The sequence below is a fragment of the Saimiri boliviensis genome, chromosome 15, assembly GCF_048565385.1.
Source record: "Saimiri boliviensis isolate mSaiBol1 chromosome 15, mSaiBol1.pri, whole genome shotgun sequence".
NCBI classification, from domain to species: Eukaryota; Metazoa; Chordata; class Mammalia; order Primates; family Cebidae; genus Saimiri; species Saimiri boliviensis.
In genome coordinates this window covers 37,040,894-37,060,623 of record NC_133463.1, presented here as the reverse complement: position 1 = coordinate 37,060,623, position 19,730 = coordinate 37,040,894, and the positions used below count along the sequence as shown (strand labels likewise).

At 38.0% G+C, this 19,730-nt stretch overlaps 1 long non-coding RNA gene and 1 pseudogene across 2 annotated transcripts in view; one reads left to right on the top strand and one right to left on the bottom strand.

Annotated features, from left to right (window-relative positions):
* Positions 1–19,730, bottom strand: part of LOC104653286 (uncharacterized) — a 951,899-nt gene that overhangs the window by 813,161 nt on the left and 119,008 nt on the right. The window lies entirely within an intron of this gene.
* LOC101029323 (ran GTPase-activating protein 1 pseudogene) lies at positions 11,897–13,653 on the top strand (annotated as a pseudogene).

The following is a 19,730-nucleotide window of genomic DNA, read 5'->3' as shown; positions in this document are numbered from 1 at the left end:
AAAAATCAATATAGGTGGAAATTTTTAAAGAAAAGCATTTTTAAGTTGTTTGACTATTTTGTAATACTCGTAAATTCTGCATGTTGAAATTGTGATACTTAGAACAATTCAATAAAACTAACTTTAATTTCCTAAAGTCAAGATTGTAAGAAATTACCTGAGTAGTGAAGAGTTCATTTGCAAGAATTGGAAAGGTTTACGAAGGGAGAAAATGTCGTTTCACATCTGTTTAAATAACAAAGACTATATTTCATTCTGAAGATACCACAGTAATGATTGTTTTAAATAAAGAAGATGCCCAGCATGTTACAGAACTGTATTGAATAATAGTGATAAAAATTTTTAAGTTAATTGCATGTTTGTAAGTTAAATTTAAAACGGCAATTAGCAGAAACTAGAAAACATTTGTCTTGTTTAAATCACATAATAACCTTTAAATATCGTGAAGCAGCCACCACATAAAAAGGCAATCAAAATATAAGAGGCATGTAATATTTTTAAATGTTTACATGTGATACAAAAAAGTGGTTAAAGGGAGAGAACATAACAAGGAAGATGTATAACTAAGATAATAAATCACAAAGATAGTTTGAAAGAAGTAACATTTTATAAAATGACTATAAAGAATAATTATCTTTTAAATATTGCTGATGGCTATTTTTTAAAAATCTCTTTCCAGAGAAAAAGATATCTGTTTATCTTTTTTTTCTTACTCTTTAATTGTTTGTGTTCAGGTTTTTAGAATCTTTCTCTCTTCCCCACCCCCACCCCCATACCAGCCTACAGTTCCATTGTTAGATTTCTTTTTTTAGATTACTTATTTTCATAGGTAGAGTTCCTCCTTTTACTGGTGTAATATAACAGTTCTCTCACGTGCAGAAGAAACTTAATACCTTAGGAAAAGTCTGCTTTATTTTAAACTAACAACTGCGATATCAGTTAATTTAATATAATAATTACGAATGTGTCCTACTTGTTTTCATTCACATTAGAAGCTTGTTGGAAAAGTGATGAGCTGATCACTACTTGGATCTGCTAAGACTCAAGGATATTTTATAATTATATTTTATTATTTTATTTTATTTGAGATGGGAGTCTTGCTCTGTCACCTAAGCTAGAGTGCAGTTGCGCAATCTCGGCTCACGGCAACCTCCACCTACCGGGTTGTAGCAATTCTCTTGCCTCAGCCTCCTGCATAGATGGGACTACAGGCACGTGCCACCACACCGTTAACTTTTTTTTTTTTTTTTCAGTAGAGAAGGGGTTTCACCATGTTAGCTAGTATGGTCTTGCTTTCCTGATCTCGTGATCCACCTACCTCAGCCTCCCAAAGTGCTGGGATTACAGGTATGAGGATTATTTAATAATAATATTTATTGACTGTATATAATGGATCTGGTTTAGCGCTGAGCAATGAAAATACCAAAAAGCAAATAACACATCATGCCTTCTTTCAAGGGAATCAACATCTACTGGCAGAGTTTTACTTGTAAGAAGATTATTATAATACCATGTGGAAACATAAAAGTAGCAATCAAATTCTTAGGTTTTAAAAAAAAATTCCTAGGTTATTTTACCCATAAGCATTTAAACACCTTGCTTCCCATCTTTAAAACAAAACAAAATGAAACAAAAACACTCCGTGGATCCTACATAACATTCCAACTACCTTTTATATACCTTCCCTCCTTTCTTTATCCAAACTTCCTAAATGTTGTCTAGACTTGCTACCACCATTATCTCACCTCCCTCTTAGTCCTAAACCTAAATTCTATTTATCCAACATTACTCAAGTGATCCATATGTGGCGAATCCCAGGGACCTAATTTCAGCACTCATCCTGCTACCCTTCAGCAACATTTGACACTCCTGGACAGACTTACAGACTTGAAACAGAGAAGACTGTTTCCTCTGGCTTCGCTCTGTAGTGTATTTCATTCACTGTCTCTTTTGCGAATGCCTTCTACCAACTGTTAAATGTGAGTGTTTCCTACACTCCACTTTCTTCCTGGGTGTGCCATCCCCCATAGCATCAAATGCATTAATATTCTAACCACTTTCAAATTTGTATCAAAAGCCTGGACCTCGGTTCTTCAAATTGGATCTATTTATAGTATTTATAAACACTTCAACTTTTATACCAAAATTCCTTCAGTATAACATATCCATAACTGCAGTCATACAGTCTTTCCCCCAAGACAACCATTACTCCTTCCCAATTCTCTCTTTAGAAAATTGCATAATAATCACCCAGTAGCTATGACAGAAACCTGAAGACTCACCCTTCACAGCTCTTCCTAGCTTCAGCACCACTCATATCAAGTCCATTACCAAATTATCTATGAAAGGAATTAATTTCCCTGTGTCTCCACTGCCATCACCTTAGTTCAAGCATCCACAGTCCCTTTCCTTGATTTCATTAATAACTCTCAGCCTGTCTCCATACTTCTCAATAGATTCCTCTTGCTGCATGCATAGCAATCATTCTTGAAGCGGTTTACCTGTACCACTTTTATGCTTAAAGCCTTTTGGTGACTTTCTGTGACTGTAAAGATATCAAGAGAAGCTGGCTTTAGTGGTATTTCTTAAGTGTAATAAATAGGATTTGATATATGGAGTGCAAAAAAGAGAACTCTAAGATGTTTCCAAATTTGCTTGTGATATTGAGATATCATTTTAAAATACCACATTTGCAGGGCAAAGAAGAGAATATGGGTTCAATATCACATCTGCTGAGTAGAACACATAAGAGATACCGCAGATCAGTAATCATGGGAAAGGTGGAAGCTAGATGTAGATAGATGTCGTAGACATGACTCAAATTCCAGGAAATAATTGTAGAACAAAAAAATTAAGATCAAGAATGGACCCTGAGGAATATTAACATTGATGAAGCAGGGGTGACAGAAGACGGAAAGTAAAGGAGACTAAGAACAACAGAGAAAAGGGAAAACCAAAAAATATACTTGAACCCTAGAATGAAGTAAAAATGTGCATTGATTATACACTGAGCTCACTTCTAAATGTCTTTTTCAAAAAAATGAACAATGGCAAAAAAATAAAAATAAAAAAGCTTAGTAGAGTTGATCCCTGAACACCACAGGTTTGAACTCTGTGGGTCCACTTACATGCAGATTTTCTTCTGCCTCTGCTACCCCTGAGACAGCCAGACCAACCCCTCCTTTACCTCCTCAGCCTACTCAACATGAACACAATGACAGTGAAGACCTTTATGATGATCTACTTCCACTTAATGAATAGTAAAATATGTTCTCTTCCTTATAATTTTAATTACATTTTCTTTTTTCTACCTTGCTTTATTGTATGAATACAGTATATAATGCATATATAAAATGTGTGCTAATGGTTTATGCTATTGGTAAGGCTTCCAGTCAACAGTAGGCAATTGGTAGTTAAGTTTTGGTGGTGTCAAAAGTGAAACACGGATTTGCAAGTGCTCAAGGTGTCAGTGCTCCTATTCGCCACAGTATTCAAAATTCAACTGTAATATTGATCCATGTGAGGCCTTTTCTTAATTGTTTCCTTCTTACTCATATCCACGATTTTGGCAGGTGACCATTCTATTGTGTTTATTGAATCCTTTATGTGTTCTTGTAAAATGTGCTGTGATTAGTGGATAGATGTTATTAAGTAGTACTGTATGATATATTTCATTATGTTCGTTTCTTTTTTAGACATCTTTTCAATATCCATTCAGTGTTGTCTGATTCATCGTTTCTAATTGCCACATGGCAAGCTACCATGATGCATAATCATCACACTTTATCCATTGTTTTAGTTAGTCCAAGTCGCCATAACTAAGTATCATAGACTGGATGACTTTAGCAAAAAACACTGGTTTCTCACAGGTCTGGAAGCTCCAAGTCAGATTAGGGTTGTGGCATGGATGGGTTAAGGTGAAGCCCTCGTTCATGTTGCAGACCTCCAACTTCTCCTTGTGTTTTTATATGGTGGAACGTGAGCAAGAAAGCTCTCCAAAGTCCCTTTTATAAAGTCACTAGGACCCTCCTGACCTAATGATCTCACAAAAGCTCTACCTCCTAAAACTATTATATTGGTGGTTAACATTTTAAGATATAAATTTTGGAGGGACACAAACATTTAGTCCATAGCCCCTCTCTACTCTCTCAATGACAGACATCAAGTTGCTTCCAACTCTGATCAGCGACATTATTTCAATGACATTTCCATTCATAGATGTTCCCTTATGATCTTATGTAAAAATTTCTTTGGCTCACACATTCAGTGGCAGAATTGTTAAGTCAAAGTGTATGCATATACTTAATTTCAGTAAAGATTGCCAAATTGCTCTCTGAATGGCTGGCTCAGTCTATACTCCCTCCAGAGGACATATGGGTTCTTGTATCCTCAAATATCGGTCAAGAGTTGACACATCTTTTTAAATTATGGCTAGGCTAATCATTGAAAAGTGATATTTTAACTTGCATTTCTGATTGTTATTTTGAGCATCTCCAAGTATTTGATTTTGTTTCATTTTATACAAATTGTCTATTCCAAATCTTTTATTTTTTGCTTAGCTTTTTCTTATTGATTTGTTGAGTTTGTCAGTTTTAAATTTCAGATATATTCTCCCATTGCATAACTGTTGGAGAGATCTGTCCATGGTCTCTGTATTAGGTTCCCAGAGCTATTATAACAATACTACAAACTGGGTGGACTACAAAAAACAGAAATGTATTCTTTGTAGTTTTGAAGGTTGCAAATCTGAAATCAAGTTCTGGCAGGCTCATGCTTTCACCCAAGTCTTCAGAGGAAGATTCTTCTTTGCTTCTTCAAGATTCTGGTGGCTTCTGATGTTCTTTGGCTTGAGGCAGTGTAAGTCCAATCTCTGCCACCACCATCACAAGCCTTCTTCTGTGTTTCTCTGTGTATCTGTGTGTTCACAAGGCCTGTGTACAAGGGCACCACTCACTGGATTTAGACCCATCCTAACCCGGTATGGCTTCATCTTAACTAATTACATCTGCCAAGACTCTATTTCCAAATAATGTCATATTCTCAGGTTCTGCGTGGACATAAATTTGGGGAGAAAAGGGAGGATGCTATTCAACCTCATAAAATGTCCTTTAAATAACTGAAATTTTTCATAAATTACATTGTTCTATTGAGGGGAGGACTCCAGCCTAACTGTTCATTAAATAACGCTTTGAGAACAAGATTTTATACCTATAAGTGTGTGGTATATAACTATTGGTTGCCTGGATGTAGCAGGAATTCTTGTGGCTTAAGAGATGCTAACTGTACCTCTGGCTTAACCTTGATTGAGTTAATCCCCATGGTTATAGAAATGTATTCAGGCCTTGACACATCACTCAGCTGGGGGCAATAAGACATTTCCTGAGGATATCTGGAAAAGAAACTTCTTCACCATTCTAAAAGAACTCCTGGAAGAAGGTCTCTTTTCTCATTGGAAGTGACCCAGGAGACTTGTAGCCCCTGGAAGCTCCTGACAATCATTTTACTCTTGTGATAGAAGCCAGCTTAAGGACTAAACTAACACAAAGTTAGGAAAATCCATGAGCATTACAGACAAACTGATGCTAAGTTCTAAGTTTTAGATTTTTAGTTAAGTTTATAAAACTTTTTCTAGGTAAAAGCAAGTCAGAGTTCCATCACCCTCTAGTTATATGGCATTAGGCAAGTTACTTAACCTCGCTAAGCTTCCCTTTCCTCATCTGAAAATTGGATTTCTACAGTGTCTAGTTCACAGTGTCTTAGGAGGACTAAAATAAGAAAATTTGTGCAAGGCACTTAATCCAGGATTGATCAATTTTAAGTGTGAAGTAGTTGTAAGATAATATTTATTCCTATTAGTATTATTTGCATCAGTGACATTATTATGTGATTATAGCAAACCCAAGATGCACTCTCAAATCAAAAGGTGAGGCTTCTGAACTGTTCAGAATGAAAACTGTAGGCAGCATACCTTAGGAGGTTCACCATAGGTCAAGGTTCTGGTTCAGCAACATTTTGGTCTTCTTTGCTGTTTTTCAGTGCAACTGATGACTAATTCACAATAACCAAAAGTCATAAAAGACTGATAAACTTGAGCAGAAAGCTATTTATCAATACTTGTGATGATAACAGCCAAATGATCCTTTTCATCTGATCAGAATCTTTTATCTCCTATCAGAAAATGTATGTGGAATGACAATTACTTTAAGTGGGTTATTTGGTGAACCCCGAATCAGATAAAATAAAGTTATCTGGGAATTTTTTACTGTATAGAGCTATTAAGCTCTGATAGCCTAATGTACCCATCTCCATCATGGGGTAAAATTGACAAGGAAGCCACTAGACTCACCATACTGTCTGTTTAGGACCCATACCCCTGCATGTGACAGGGACAAGTAGAAATATTTGTATACTCCAAGATTCAAATTTTCTTACACTCCATGTAAGAACAATGCTCTATTTAAAACAGCCTTATATAATCATATAGCACAAGCAATTTTGGTACTGCCTTCTTCATTGTGACCCAGTCCCAAGAATGAATCCTAGGTAGTATCAAATTGTTCTAGTCTCCTAAGCAATACACTTAAAAATTATTCTCTTGTACAGAGATCATATATTTACCATTTTTCTGTCTTTATTATCAGACACTGATTTTTATCTCCAAATTTAGAGGTGAACTCCATGACGGCCCTACATGCTATCTGCGACGTTCTTTACTGCAGGTCGCTTTTTCTGTGTTAGTATCCATCATCTTTGTAGATACTTAGGAAAACACCAGCTTTCAAAAATCACACACCCACACAATGTCATTGACTATGTGAAGTCAGCATGCCTTGGGAGTTAGCCAATGGCCCAGTCAGAGCTGAACTCAAAGAGGAAAACTTCCACAGTTCTGTAAGACTCTAATTTCTTCTATATCCCCTTCAAACTTTGCTCACTCCCACCACCACAGCATTCTCATGAGAAGAGAGCCCAAGAAAAAGGTTTCTGATAGCATCTTATTCTGGAATATTTTTTCTTTGTTTTCTAAATTAAAAGCTCTAATGCATTCGGCATTGGCTTATGAAGACTCTGTTAGCTCAACTGTATATATCAGTGAGGAAAGGTCTCTGTGAGAAAAGTCTTTAAAAATTCATCTAAAGCACTGGTTCTCAAATTCCAGTTCATAGATCATTGCATTAGAGTTTATAGCATACTTGTTAACATCACAGTTATTTCTTTATCTGGCAAACAGACAGTTTCTATTTTGTGCAATAAGCCAGGCTAAACAGTGAACGACACAGCTGTGATGATGGGAGGTTGAAAGGGCTGACCTAGGACACTCTTCATTGTTAATGAATCAGTTATTTAGTTCTTGAATAACTTTTTTTTTTGTCTAGAAGATCAAGTAAATCAGGATTTCTATGTTTGGAAACAATTGTTACAAAGCAATTGGTTTAGAAAACATAAGAACGAAAGAAATCAGAGAACTATTACAGAAATTCTAGTCATCCATAGCTACTGTGCCTTGAGAAATAATGAAAGACACCTACCAGAGAAGTGGCTATTGGACAGGGACAAAAAAAAAAAAAACCCTGCTGTTTCTCTCTGAATTCACTCTAATTTGATTAAATAATAATTCTCTTTATTCTTATTATTAAGCACGAGGCCTCTAAAACTTTAATTTACTAATATTTCTCAACATAAAGTGTTATATCTAGAATTGGAAACCCTGCAAAATAAGCACACATTTGTTTCTTACCAACTTTTGTAAATGAGGTATATTCCAGTAGAATTCTGAAATAAGTTGATTATTTTCATGACTTAAAAATAAAGACAACTGTTTATTCTGCAAGTAGGAATTTCCCCATGCAGGCAGTGTATTTTATCACAGAAGGTAAATATACAAGAGGTAAAATATTGGAAAAAGAAAAAAGCTGCTCCAAAATGTTTGGGAGAAGAAAGTAAGCTAGCAACAGAGAAAACATTTGTTTTTCTTTATGAGGAATATCAAGAAGTGAAACAAGCAAGCAAACAAAAGAAAAAGGGAAAATAAAACACAACTGCACACCCAGAGGAGCAAGAGACAGAAATCTAGGTACCCATAAATAAACACCTTGTCAGAGAATCTATACCCATCCAAAAAGACCAATTTGGGAAGTGGCAGCAAAATAGGGAAGGCTCAATCAAACCAGTTACTGAAAAGAAGAAAGCAACCTGTAAAAGAAACAGGAGGTATCTTTTTCGAAAATGATTACATGTCGAATCTACTAGCTTTCATGTTTCCAGGGAGTTTTGATTTTTAGAGCTTGAGATAAACTGAAAGAAGGAAGTGCCTTTCTCTGTCCCCTTAGAGCTCTAATTCCCCTTCAGAGCAACCAGAAATCATCTCAGACTATCTCTTCCAGCTCACCTGGCTGTCTTCATTTTTGGTCTAATCCTGTATTTTTTCCTTTCCTGGCCATTCTCTCCTATTGAGAGCCATGCTGGTCAGACTGAAAGGACAAGACAGAAGGAAAGAAGCACTGGGATGAAAAGCAGAGAGGACTTTATTGTTCCCCAGGGAGGCCCTCTAAATCCCTGTCACAACAGTGGTCACCCTTTGTTCACTTGTCTCTGTGATGGTTAATTTTATGTGTCAACTTCACTGAGCTAAGGGATGCTCAGAAAACTGGGAAAACATTTCTGGGTGTGTCTGTGAGGATGTTTCCAGAAGAGATTTCATTTAAATCAGTAGACTGAGTAAAGAAGACCCATCCCCACCAATGCAAGTGAGCATCTTCCAACCCACTGAGGGCCAGGAGAGAGTGAGAAGTCCAAGTAATGGCTTTAGCTGGGACAGTCATCTGCTCCTGTCCATAGGCATTCGGTTTTTGACAGAGTTACACTTGGCTCCTTTAGTTCTCAGACTTACAGACTTGAAATGAATTATACCACTGGCTTTCCTGGTTCTCTAGCTTGCAAACAGCATATCAAGGGATTTCTCAGCCTCCATATTCACATAAGCCAACTTCTTTTTATTTATTTATTTATTTATTTATTTGGAGATGGAGTCTCACCCAGTCACCCAGACTGGAGGGTGTGGCTTGATCTTGGATCACTACAGCCTCTGCCTCTCAGGTTTCAGTGATTCTACTGCCTCAGCCTTCTGAGTAGCTAGGATTACAGGCATGCCACAATGATGGCTGGACAATTTTTATATTTTTAATAGAGACGGGGTTTCACCATGTTGTCCATGCTCTCAAACTTCTGACCTCAGGTGTTCCACTCGTCTCAGTCTCTCAAAGTGCCAGATTACAAACCTGAGCCACCACGCCTGGCCAAGCCAACTAATAAATCTTCTTTTATGTATCTATGTATTCTCTATTGGTTCTGTGTCTCTGGAGAAACTTGACTAATACAGTCCATATCCCTTCTAAAAGTAGAGGTCTTCTTTGTAGTTGTCCACTTTATCCTAAGTCTTGAATAGGGCAATTTCAAGCATTTATACATTAAAAATTTAAGAAAAGTTACTTTTAAAATCCTACCCAGTAGCCGAGCACCCCAAAGGATTTGTGCTATTTGACACTGTGCTCCCAGTGCCAAATCAGAGCTCCCAGATCCAGCGGGAAGAATACCAAGTAAAGGAAAATCTTTTCCTGTAATCTAACTAGCTAGTACTTCAGAGTCTAAGAGCTGGGTAAGCACTGCATCAACAAGTGCTTGTCCAGACCCTACCATGATGTATTAAAATCCAGGGTGGCATAAAATACCTGTCACATAGGATCCAGATCCTGAAAACTTTACAACAAAGTAGAAGAACAAGAGGTCAACATTAAACAACTAATGAACCAGGCAGGATAATATATTCAATAATAATGTTCAATTTAAGATTAAATAATGTGGAATAAATAGTTAGCAAATATAAATGCATATGACAAATTAAATGCAATATACATAGAAAATAAATGCAAACTAAGTTAAAAAGGGTAGAAATTATTAGATATTAAATTCAGAAGATCATTATGGTGTTAAGAAAGGTTTAAGATAAAAGTTCTGAGTGTTGTTATTAATACCAGAGGGTTAAATAAAGAACTAAAACAGTTTCTAATGAGGTAAACTTCATTTATACTTCCTACAGAATATTAACCTTTATAAGGGACTTTTATAAATTATAAATCTAAATATGTATAAATATTTTAAATTAGTAAGAGATAAGGTGTTAAGCATAATTTAGTCTTCTCTTTAAAATCTAACAAATTTTCCTTGTTTTTAAAATACTTTAAATTTGCTAAAAAGATTATCTAAACTAAAATATCTATTCCATCCTGAATAAAAATGCAATTCAAGTTAAAATATATTTTTCTTGTTATCAGAAGAGAAGGCAGACATAATGGGAAAATTTGTAGTTACCCATTATACTCAGACACAGCCATTGTTAACAATTTGGAATATATTCTCTAGTCTAGTTTCTATACGATACTCATTTTATTACAAAGGAGTCATACAGGGAAAGGATTCCCTGCTCAATAAATAGTGTTGGGAAAACTGGCTAGCCATGTGCAGAAAGCAGAAACTGGACCCCTTCCTGACGTCTTACACTAAAACTAACTCCAGATGGATTAAAGATTTAAACATAAGACCTAACACCATAAAAACCCTAGAAGGAAACCTAGGCAAAACCATTCAGGACATAGACACAGGCAAGGACTTCATGACTAAAACACCAACAGCCTTGGCAACAAAAGCCAAAATAGACGAATAGGATCTAATTAAACTCCAGAGCTTCTGTACAGCAAAAGAAACAATCATTAGAGTGAACCGGTAACCAACAGAATGGGAAAAAATTTTTCTCAATCTACCCATCTGACAAAGGGCTAATATCCAGAATCTACAAAGAACTAAAATACATTTACAAGAAAAAAAGCCCATTCAAAAGTGGGTGAAGGACATGAACAGACACTTTTCAAAAGACGATAACATATATGAGGCCAAAAAACATAGGAAAAAATGCATATCGTCACTGGTCATGAGATAAATGCAAATCAAAACCACACTGAGATATCATCTCATGCCAGTTAGAATGGGGATCATTAAAAAATCTGGAGACAACAGATGCTGGGAAGGATGTGGAGAAATAGGAACACTTTTACACTGTTGGTGGGAGTGTAAATTAGTTCAACCACTGTGGAAGACAAACCATCATTCTCAGCAAATGGATGCAAGAAAAGAACATCAACCACCACATGTTCTCACTCATAGATGGGTGTTGAACAATGAGAACACAGGGACAGATCACACAGTGGGGTCTGTTGCGGGGGGAATCGGGTGGGACAGCAGTGGGTAGGGAGGTTGGGGAGGAATAACATGGGGAGAAATGCCAGATACAGGTGATGGGGGGATGGAGGCAGCAAACCACATTGCCATGTATGTACCTATGCAACAATCCTGCATGTTCTGCACATGTACCTCAGAACCTAAAGTGCAATTTTATATATATATGTACATAAATATATCATATATATGTTGCTTTTCCCTGTTTTTAAAATCTATTTATCATAAATATCCAAAAATATATACTTAAGACCCATAAAATTTTAAGATTTTATGTTAAAACTTATTCACATAAAATTTTCCTTCAAATATAATGCATTACTATGGGATTTTTTAAGGTGTTCCACTTTTCCTCTTCATTTTCACTCTATAGTGCATAGAATATATAGAGCTAGATTTTTTAACAGTTATAAAATCAAAATCAGAATTCTCTACCTCTAATAAATTATTTAATATGCAAAGAAAGAGGGATTTCAAAATCCTCCTCCTCCGCCATCATCTGCCGCAGTGTGGAGAGCAGGTGGTGTTGGAAGCACGTGAGGCCAGGAGCCCAAGAGACCGGACAGACAAGCTGTCTGGACATTGAGACCCCTGGAGATCAACCAACATGGCCTCGGAAGACATTGCCAAGCTGCAAGAGACTCTGGCCAAGACCCAGGTGGCTAGGGGACAGCTGAGTTTCAAGGGCAAGAGCCTCAAACTCAACTCCACGGAAGATGCTAAAGATTTGATTAAAGAGATTGAAGACTTTGACAAGTTGGAGGCTCTGCGTCTGGAAGGCAACACAGTGGGCATGGAAGCAGCCCAGGTCTTCGCCAAAGCCTTAGAGAAGAAGTCGGAGTTGAAGTGCTGCCACTGGAGCAACATGTTCACAGGAAGGCTGCGGTCTGAGATCCCACAATCTCTGATCTCACTAGGGGAAGGGCTCATCACAGCTGGGGCCCAGCTGGTGGAACTGGACTTAAGTGACAATGCATTCAGGCCTGACGGCGTGCAAGGCTTTGATGCCCTATTTAAGAGCTCAGCCTGTTTCACCCTGCACGAACTCAAGCTCAACAACTGTGGCATGGGCTTTGGGGGCAGCAAGATCCTGGCTGAAGCTCTGATCGAGTGTCACTGGAAATCCAGTGCCCAAAGCAAGCCTCTGGCCCTGAAGGTCTTTGTGGCTGGCAGAAACCGTCTGGAAAAGGATGGCGCCACTGCATTGGCAGAAGCTTTTGGGGTCACTGGGACCCTGGAGGAGGTCCACATGCCACAGAATGGGATCAACCACCCTGGTGTCACTGCCCTGGCCCAGACCTTTGCCGTCAACCCCCCGCTGCAGGTCATCAGCCTGAACAACAACACCTTCACTGAGAAGGGTGCTGTGGCCATGGCCGAGACCTTGAAGACCTTGCAGCAGGTAGAGGTGATCAATTTTGGAGACTGCCTGGTGTGCTCCAAGGGTGCCGTTGCCATTGCAGATGCAATCCATGGTGGCCTGCCCAAGGTGAAGGAGCTGAACTTGTCATTCAGTGAAATCAAGAGGGATGCTGCCCTGGCTGTTGCTGAGGCCATGGCAGACAAAGCTGAGCTGGAGAAGCTGGACCTGAATGGCAACACCCTGGGAGAAGGCTGTGAGCAGCTGCAGGAGATGCTGGATGGCTTCAACACGGCCAAGGTGCTGGCATCCCTCAGTGATGAGGAGAACAAGGAAGAAGGAGAAGAGGAAGAAGAGGAAACAGAAGAAGAGGAAGAGAGAAGATAAGAAAGAGGAGGAAGAAGAGGAGGAGGAGGAGGAGGAAAAGGAAAAGCCTTAGCATCAAGTGCAGGGAGAGAAGTCAGCCACACCCTCACAGAAGAGTCTGGACCCTAATCCTGGGGGGCCAGCTCCCGTGCTGTCCTCCCCACTTCCTGTACAGGTCTACACCTTCCTGGCCTTTCCATCTCCAGAGAAGTTGCTGCACCTGGGGCCTAAGAGCTCTGTCCTGTTAGCCCAGCAGATTGATACATCTAACCCCGAGAAGGTTGTTTCTGCCTTCCTAAAGGTGTCATCTGTATTCAAGGACGAAGCCACTGTGAGATGGCAGTGCAGGATGCAATAGATGCCCTGATGAAGAAGGCCTTCAGTTCCTCGTCCTTCAACTCCACCACCTTCCTCACCAGGCTCCTTGTGCACATGGGTCTGCTCAAGAGTGAAGACAAGGTCAAGGCCATTGCCAACCTGTACGGCCTGCTGATGGTGCTGAACCACATGGTGCAGCAGGGCTATTTCCCCAAGGCCTTGTACCCCTGCTGCTGGTGTTCATGACCAAGCCCAACAGCACCCTGGAATCCTGTTGCTTTGCCCACAACAATATGCTGCAGATGGTGTCCAAGGTCTAGACTCAAAGCCTCTCCCATCCTTTGGCTTGGACCAGTGACCTGCGGAGGGAGTTAGATGAACTGAGGTGCAGCCCACACAATCCCCTTGGACAGGTCTCTGGCCAGAGGCAGGGCGGGTCTGTGTCCCATGTGTCCCGTCAGTCCCCTGATTATGTATGTGGGTGTAGTGTGTATGCAGGTCTGTGCCTCCTGTCAGGATTTGGGTTTTAACCTCTGCCTGCTGGCCCAGCCCTGCTCTGCTGTGGGCAGTTGGCCCCCAAGGGGAAGGGCTGTGAGCTGCTCTGCCATTAAACTCACCACCGCCTGGAAAAAAAAAATTGGCGGTGGGGGGCGCTGGGGGGCAGGCTTTCAAAATTCTCCTCCTCCACCATTATCCACGGCTGTTTGGAGAGCAGGTGGTGTTGGAAGCGCCGTGAGGCCGGGAGCCTGAGAGACTGTGGGATGCAGAGAAGCAATACCAACCTCAAGTACCAAATCTGAGAGTGGCCTGAGATGACTGAGGTCACTAAATCTGAGTTCAGCTCTGGCACTGGCACTGTGCACCTATATCCACTTAGGCAAGTCACTGTCCACTTCAAGATCTATGGATGAGACATTAAATGATCTCTGAAGCTCAATCTAGCTACAGCTCAGATACAAGATATTCTAAAAATGACAATATGAGTTTAAACATGCAGTGTTAGTGGCTGATATCCTCAAATTTCATTGGCCTTGGTTTGAAGACTGCTTCCATTCTGCAAGTTGCTAAAAGAGTTGGGTCCATAATGAAATCTTTGCAAAAAAAAAAAAAAAAAAAAAAAAGCAAAACAAAATTTTGGCTAGTGTTCTAAAACTTGCTCTTTCAGGCAAAAAAAATTAAAAAAATATAAAAAGGGCTCTCCTGGAGAATCTATTTTGGCTTTTAAAACAATGTCAGTCAAAACCACTATATTCCCCTATTTTCATATTCATTTTTCTTAAGTACATATTTGTCATATTTTAAATATAATAGAAGTTATTTTTAAATATAAACAAACACTGGTAATATCTGCCCATGTTTTCCATTTTTAATATATAAAGACTGCTCAGAAATGACATATGAATAATCATCAAAAAGCAAACTCCAAAAAACAATTATAAGGTTTTGCTTTCATAATCTGAGATCTAATTAAACAGATATTTACACTTACCAAACATGTTATAATGTATTAATAGATGCTAACAAACAAAAATCATCTTAGGTATTTAATTATAAATTGACGGTGTCAGATAAATGATCATTAACAGTGACCAATAGAATTTAGGTAATGGTGGAAATATTTAATATCCGTGGTATCCAAATACAGCTATTATTCAGCACTTGAAATGTAGGTAATGCAAATGAAAGACTCATTTTTAATTTACTTAATTTTAATTAATTTATGTTCAAACAGCCACAGGTGGCTAGTGGCTATTTAAGCAAGACATAGACCAATCTTGCCGAATCACAGTTCACCCGCAGGCCGCATAGGGCCCAGAATGGCTTTGAATGTGGCCCAACACAAGTTTGTAAACTTTCTTAAAACATCATGAGGTAGGCTGGGCGCGGTGGCTCATGCCTGTAATCCCAGCACTTTGGGAGGCAGGTGGATCACGAGGTCAAAAGATCGAGACCATCCTGGTCAACATGGTGAAACCTCGTCTCTACTAAAAATACAGAAATTTGCTGGGCACAGGGGTGCACACCTGTAGTCCCAGCTACTTGGAGGCTGAGGCAGGAGAATTGCTTGAACCCAGGAGGCGGAGGTGGCGGTGAGCCAAGATCGCGCCATTGCACTCCAGCCTGGGTCACAAGAGCGAAACTCCGTCTCAAAAAAAAAAAAAAAAAAAAAAAAAAAAAACATTATGAGGTGTAGAGGGGTGTGTGTGTGTGTGTGTGTGTGTGTGTGTGTGTGTGTGTGTTTTAGGTCATCAGCTATTGTTAATGTTAGAATATTTTATAACTGGTCCAAGACAATTCTTCCAATTGTGGTCCAGGGAAGCCAAAAGATTGGATACCAAAATGGATCATATATAGAACAGAAAATATAATAAAGTTCTATCTTTCCATAGAAAAACATTTATAAAACATCTGATGAACATTATATTTTTCTCCCATAGGACAATATAAAATGATTGAGTTAACGATTTATCTGGAAAAAAAAAAAACTTAGAAAAAATTATTAAAATATTAATTAGGTTTAGCTCTAGACAAAAGAGTTTGCCATAAATTACACTTTAGAAATATAGGAACCTAAGGACTTTTTTAAAATGGCAAAACTATAGCTTGCCTAAAGAAATCTTACCAACTTAAAGAATACTCATTCTTTTCAGTCTCTGAGCATTTAAATTCATTTTTCTTTTTTTTCAAAGTATTTATATCTCAGTATCAACATAAATTAAAAAGTGATCAAGCAAGATACTGAGGGTTTTAAATTCTCTTATTAATAACATATTCATAATTAAATAGAATTAAGTACACTACTTGGGTTTAAACAACTATTAAAAATATTAGGATTTAAACTTTTTAAAAGTTAAAATTCCCATGATTTTAAAGCTATTATAAATAGTTGTTTTCATAGATCTTTTAAAATTATAGTTAATTGAAATATTTACTGACACTCACTTGGTAAATTTTAAAATTACATAAAAATATGCTAGTGCTAATACACTTAAGGATAGAATCAATGTACCTCACAACGCAGAACAAGCTGGTTAACTATCAAAATCTTTAAGAAAATAAACCACAAAAACTGACATGTATTTAACAGTTAATTAATTAGAGGAAAACTGGCAGTTTTTACCCTAGAACCAAAAGCCAGCCTTCCAAAAGAAGTTAAAGTTGGTCCTAGGGGGTGAGGGATGGGAAATGGAGGGTGAGAGCACACTAGAGAAGCTAGGAAGAGAGCTGGGTAGTTGTTCCCTGGTGCTAGAGCCAGATGAAGAACTTTCTAGGTTTTAAACAATGAAAAAACTTAAATGTCCCTACCCATCCATTCACGTAATTCAAAATAAAACAACATGGTAAAACACAAACTTTACAGGCCTATTAAAATTATAATTATTGGTTATAAAATCCTGCAGAAGTTAACAAAGTTCAGATTTTTCTCACATTTTTGTGCTCTTGAAAACAGGCAGGTTGAGGGGTGGGGGTCCAATGACTAACACCTGATGACTTACCTAGTACCAGATAAAGATAGAGACCAACTCCTATACAAGAATGACTGAAATACAGTGATCTAAGGAAGGCTTATACCAATCATAAAATACTGTAGTGGTGGAAACTTAAAAAATGTTACTAGGTTCAAAATTTGTCACAGAGAACAACCTATTCTCACAAACCCTGTGAGTGAGCTTAAACAGAAAGTCTATTAAATGTGAACTGAATGCCAAGCTCCAACCCCAGATGTTTCCATCTGCTTAAGACCCAAGGAATCTTAATTTTATCTAGCGAGTAGAGGAGGAAAGTCTCATCTCCTGCTAAGACAAAGAGGAGGAGAACTCAAAAGAGAATACCCTTGATTTAGGAACACAAAGGAAGATAGTATTTCTTACATACAGAGTTTGGAGGATCCTGCTTCCTGCTTTGACATGAGGCTTGCCCAGTACATCATCACATTAGTCATAAAGCAAGGCTTTCCAAAATGCTGAGTATACTTGGGAAAGGACTACAGATAAGTTTTATGGCTGTTGTATCTGCTTGGTAATAAATGTCTATATATGCAGCTGAAGTTGGTGTAACGTTTTCTTTCATTGTGACTTACCATCTAGAGTGAGGCTTCAGGATGGAAATAATTATGCACTTCTGTGGTATATAAACACCAGACCCTAGGATATTCACCAAGAAGTAGCCAGGCCTGGTGACACACACCTGTAGTTCCAGTTGCTGAGGAGGCTGAGGTAGAAGGATTGCTTGAGGCCAGAAGTTGGACGCTAGAGTTGTAGCCTCCAACAGTTGGAGGCTGTAATAAGCTACAATCACACTTGTGAATAGTCACTACACTACAGCCCAAACAATATAGCAAGACCCCATCTCTAATACAATAACAAGATGCTGACATTCTCTTAATGAAGAAATTTGAGTGGCTCACATTTTTATTTATAATTTTAATTGTTATTAGTACAATAATTGCACTTACCCATATTTTAAACAGAAATAGAAAAGACTATTCTTTTGGTAGGAGAAAGAGCATGAAGACAGTAAAGGAGTATAGAGTTGTTACCTTGTCTCTACCCAAATTTTTATTGTGTGAAGGAAAAAGAAAGCCCTAAATCTATTTTAAAACACATCTATGGCAACTATTACAAAAATATGTAAGATAAGGGAGCAATTAAAATCCAATGTAATAGAAGCAAGACTGCTAACCCTACTGAGACATTATCAGCTGAGCTTAACTATTTTAAGAGTAAGGACAGAAAAGTACTTTCATGTTTAGTACCTAAATATTTGTCAAATACAGTAAGAGAAAACAAGAAGTGGAGATAATCATGCTAAAAAAATTCCAAAGATAAATAGTTGGAAAATAGTAATTCTTCTTTTGGATCCTTCATCTAACTCATTGCCAGAGGAGTTTAACAATGTTGATATCCTAGAAGAGACACCTACTAAGAATATATAAATTAATTATAGATAGCAGATAGGAAGAAACTGCAGGGGAGGAAGCAAGTGTTTACATCTTGCACAAATTACAAAACATGAAGAATATGTTCCCAAAGGACACAAAATTTAGATTTGCTTGGCTAAACAGAATTTATACTATAGAAGTAGACACTGTTATATTAACAAAAAATAAAATTAGAACTCTAAAAGTGATTTCTCATAACACAAGTGATATTTAAGGTACTTTAGAGATCTCGTTAAATGCGGGGAAGCCTAATAACTTTGTTGTTGATTTGCAGCCTGGCGATAGTATGTCCGTAGCTAACACATCCACTCTAATGACACAGAAAAAAATCATTCTGGAAACGAAAGACAGATTTAAGTGACTGGCTAGGAGTTTAATCAATTGAATGAGTATATCATGAGGCATAAAACTTCACTAGTTACTATGGGCACCTCTTACTAAAAGGACTTGGCTAATCAATACATTAGAGAATACAGATATAGGACAATAATCACTAGACACCCTGAAATTGGTAGAAGAATGTTCATAGGTAACTAGCTTTACATTACATTAGTCATTCTAAAACTAGATCCACTTTAGCAATTAGCAATAACCTAACTAGAAAATAGTTACGGAGAACTGTAAGCGAGTAAGAGGTCACAAAAGCTAAAAATAATGGTGAGTAAAATGAAGCATTACAATATTACCAGGAAACAAGATCTAAAATCCAACACTAAGCCACAAGGGGAAAACAAGTGGAGAGTAAGACTTGGAAACAGAGTTCCCCAAGGCAAAATAAATAAAACTAAAAATGGCATGAAATATTTCAATTTAAGAATGCTGTAGTCTCCTTAACACAGAGTTGACAAAGTATTCTGAAATTCATATCCCAGATAAAATCTCTTATGACATACAGGAACTTGAGTAATCACTTAATCAAACGAGATTAATATCTAAAGCATCTTCTTATCAAATAACTTCAAAATGTTTAAATGGCCAAGTTTCAGTTGTAGCCATGAAATAAGAATGGGCATTGGATTACCATATATAACTTCAAACAATTAGAAATATGTGAATTATTTTAAAAAATTGGACACTAGACATCCAAGGTCGTCATTTTTTTTAGAGAAAGGAAACAGATGAAATGAGCTCCAATGCAGCATAGAACAGTATCCTGGAAAAAAAGCAATAGTCTTGCTGGGTAGGGAAAACAAATGTCAGAGTTAATGGCTACTGAGTCATCAGAAACTTTTGAGGTATGAAACTGAGAAAGAAGAGTAAGCTATACAAAGAAGGCTCTCCAGACAACTGCAGAGGCCTCACTGAGATTTTGGTACGTATTAACTTGCATCTATACAGGGCAAGACTTCATGAGGCGTGGTGGAGAAGAGTTACTGAGGACTTTGGAGGCCCCAAAGATCACACAGTGCTGAGAGATATTAATGCTCCGATTATCCAGAATGAGTGGCTTCACTG